Here is a 3,843-nt window from a genome sequence, read left to right on the forward strand (position 1 = left end):
CACGGGAACCGGGGTCGCGACGGGCACGCGGCGGCGACACGCCGGGAGAGCACAACGCCCCGGATCCGGGACCGGGGCGGGGGACGAAGCCACACGGCTCGAGACGGAGGAGACGATGCGGGCAAGCCTCTGGCACGGCGAGCAGGAGGGAGGCGCGGGAACCCGGGACGACATCGCGCAGGCACGCGAGGCGGCGCCCAGCGGGAGGAGACACGTCACGCCGGCTTCGGGCCCCCGGACGGCCAACTCCCGAGCGAGGGACGCACGCGGGAATCTCACCGCCACCGCCCCCGTGGCGTACCGGCGGTCCCGCTGGCAGGAGCCCTCGCGTCGTGAGCAAAACCGATCCGGGAAGACCCTTCAAAAGCCACCGCCGCCGCGACGACGTGCCTCCCCCACACCGGGAGAGCAGCCTCACGAGCCGAGCGCCGTCCCCCCCACCAAGAGAACAACACCACACACGCCCAACTCGACCGTCCGCCGGTGGCCGGCCACCAAGGCCAAACCGGTGAGGATCGCGGAAGGCTGATGCGGGTGAGGAGGGCATGCCGGAAGCCCAATAAGAGCAGCGGGGAGGGTCATCGGGTCGGGTCACCGGGGTGAGAGGCGAGCGAGCGAGCGAGCGGCCACCCCCCCCCACGGGCGGGTGGCGCAGCCGCAAACCAGCGGGGAGGTGAGACCTTTCCGGGCACAGCCGGCACGCCAGGGAAACGAACGCGGGATCTCACCACCCCCAACTCCTGGGCGGTCCCGCGCAACGCCTGGGACACCGAGCCGGCCGACCAGCGGACCGGAAACCCCCACCGCGGCAGCGGCGGGCCCCCCCAAAAGAGGCCCGAGAGGGAAAAGGCAGCTCGCACACGCCTCAAAGACCCCGCGAGCGCCCGCGGAGCCACCCGCGCCAGCAGGGCCCCACCGCACCCATCCACACCGCCGGGCACGGCACCCATCATCGACCGCCTCTTTTTCGGCCGCGTGAGCAAGGGCCCACACACACCGGGATCCTCGGCTCCGGAGGGCCAGAACCCCCCCGAGCGGCACACCACCACGGGCACGGCGGCCCCGGAACACCGTGGGGCCCGGCGCCCGGCACGGCGCCGTCGTCGCCAACGGGCGGCGGCCCACACAGACGCTCGGGAACAGCGTCGCCAGGGGCCGGAGGGGGAGGGGGACGGGACCCCCCAAAACCCCACGGCACCCCAAGCACGAGGCCGGGAAGCCACACACCACACGCCCTCGCATCGCGACCCAGCACAGGCTCCAGGCTCCGCCACTCGACACACCGCGCGCGAGGCAGGGGCGGGGACGGATCGGGAACGTCCTCCACTCACCACACCAGACGACGGCCCGGGAGAGGCCCCGCGGGACCCTCCCCCAGCTCGGAGGGGGGAGGCGCGGGCACGCAGTTACCAACGCGGGCAGCCACTAACGCTCAAAAGCGGGACAGGGAGCGGCAGGGCCGCGGGAGCCCATCGGGGGCGGGCCCCCGCCAACCCGGCAGCGAACGCCGCCTCCCGAACGAGGATCGCTAGAGAACCTCTCCTCACTCTGAGGGTGGCCCGCACCCAACCCCGACGGGAACCCCGCCGGGACCAGCACACATCAAAGGCGTCCATCCTTCCCACCACGGGTGGCAGGGAGGGGTGGGGCGGGGGGGGTCTGCGGCAGCAGCAACACCAACCCTGGTCGGTCGGCCTTGCCGTGCGGGGCCAGAGCAAGGTCGCGCACACGGGCGGGAAAGCCCGCACAGGCCCGGCTCGCCTCCCACTGCAACATCTCAGGTCCCCCGGTGCAACAAGAGCCAGGTGACACGGCAGGGAAGACAAGCCAGGACCAGGGCCGGCAGCTCATGCGGGGAAGCCACCTGCCCGGCGCAAGAAGGGAAGAGCGCTCCTCCTCTGGGGAACCGCCTCGACCCCCCCCCCAGCAGAGACGTCAATCTCTGCGATAACTTTTTTCTCACTCGCACAAGCCCCACAAACCCAAGGACGGCCGGGACACACCACGGGCAGCAGGCTGGCACAAGGCAACGGACAACGCCGGGATCGGGAACGACACCACCACTCAGCCTCAGGCACCTGAGAGAACCGACCGGGAGCGTTCTGGGAGCACCGCAAGAGGGCAGAGCGCGAGGCGCGGCTTTTCACACCACACAGCACGGGCAAGCACGGAGCACCGACCCTCCCTCTCCGCGGAGAGAGCCGACCCCCGTGCCGATAACGAGTCACGGGAAGAGAGGAGCAAGATCAGGGGCGCCCCCCCTCCTCCAGCGTGTACAAGTCCCCGACCTCACGGCGAGGGCAGGGAGAGCGCAGCCGGACCCGGTTGCCGCACCCCTGCCTCCCCGCACACCACCGGCGCCGGCACGGTGGGACGGTGAGGGCAGGGGCCCACGGGCAGAACGAGAAGAGCGGTCCCATTCGCCATGAATGTCCGTCCCTCGCCTGGCGCAGCTTAGGCCCGGGCCCGAAGGAGATCGCAACGTCACCACATCAATCACACCGAGGGGGCGGAGAAGACAGCCACACGGCACTCGGGAGGCGGTGGGGCCCAGGAAGCTCGGCTCCCGAGAGGGCCAACAGCCTGGGATAAAAGCGTAGCCAGGACAGACAACCTTTCGTGAGTAACGAGCGAGGTAAAAGGGAAAAAAAAAAAAAAAAAAAAACTTAAAAAAATAAAAAAATAAAAAAAATACCACGGGCTTCAGCGTCCCTGGCGCTCGGGATTACCAGGACACCTCCGCCGGGCACAGAGCCGAAAGAAGCTAGAGAGGAAAAAAAGAAAAAGAAAAAGAAAAAGAACCACGGACAGCGCTCGGGAGTAGCGCAGGTCAGCGGCCGACCAGGCCCGCCATCGGGAAGCGGCAGGTCGGGGGAGTTGGAGCTAGGGGCGATAGGGAAAAAAAAAAAAAAAAAAAAAGCCACGGAGGTCGGACGAGCACGACGGCAGGACGGGGATGCCGCACACGCACAGGCAAGGCAAGGCAGGACTCGCCCCCCGCCTTTTCCTCCTCAAGCCGGCCACGGCGAGGGAAGCACACCGCGCGGGCCTACCTATGCACCCCAGGCAACCAACCACTCTCCTCCTCGGCGTGCCGAGGCAAGGGCCAGAATCCGGCACCGGGAGCGGGGGAGAGATCAAGGACGACGGGACTCACTCAGCCACCAACCAACAACCACCAACCACCACCACCACCACCACCACCACACCCACGAGCCACCACAGGGGCAAGGCCTGCTCAGGGCAGCGGGAGCCCGGGGTGCGGGGGGAAGGGCAGGGGGACCCGGACCGGGAAGAGACGGGAAAGGCCCGGCACACAGCATCCGAGAGAGCCCCAAAAGACCCGCTGACAGCCACCGGGACACAGCATGCCAGCACCCTCCTGCAGGTACAAAATCCTCACGTCACCACGCCAAAACCAGCTGGTCACGCAGGGGCGACAACTCGCTGGCGACAGGGACCTCTCGGAAACCACATCGGGGACACCTGTCCCCAACACGTCCCCAACAGAGCCAGACACGGAACTCTCAGGGACAGCTGGTCGACCACATAAGGCGAAGACAGACGAAGAGAGAGGGCGGGAGCGGGGTCAGGGGACGCACCCGCCCCACTACCCCGGGTGCGCACGGGCTCACGGCACGAGCGGCACGGGGAGCCTTCCCCCGGCAGACGCGAGGCACCCACTCCGAGAGGCACCCAGCCACCACACCCACACCGCGCGGGGTCGGTGGTGAGCGCCCTGCCGCCAGCACGCACACACGCGGGACTCCCGGGCTCGGGTCCCCGACTCCCGAGGTGCTCCCTCCGCCTCGACTTTTCCCCTACGCAGGGCCCACCGGGCAA

This window comes from Dipodomys merriami, unplaced genomic scaffold (genome assembly GCF_024711535.1).
Source record: "Dipodomys merriami isolate MVZ:Mamm:240054 unplaced genomic scaffold, mDipMer1.0.p SCAF_1305, whole genome shotgun sequence".
NCBI lineage: Eukaryota > Metazoa > Chordata > Mammalia > Rodentia > Heteromyidae > Dipodomys > Dipodomys merriami.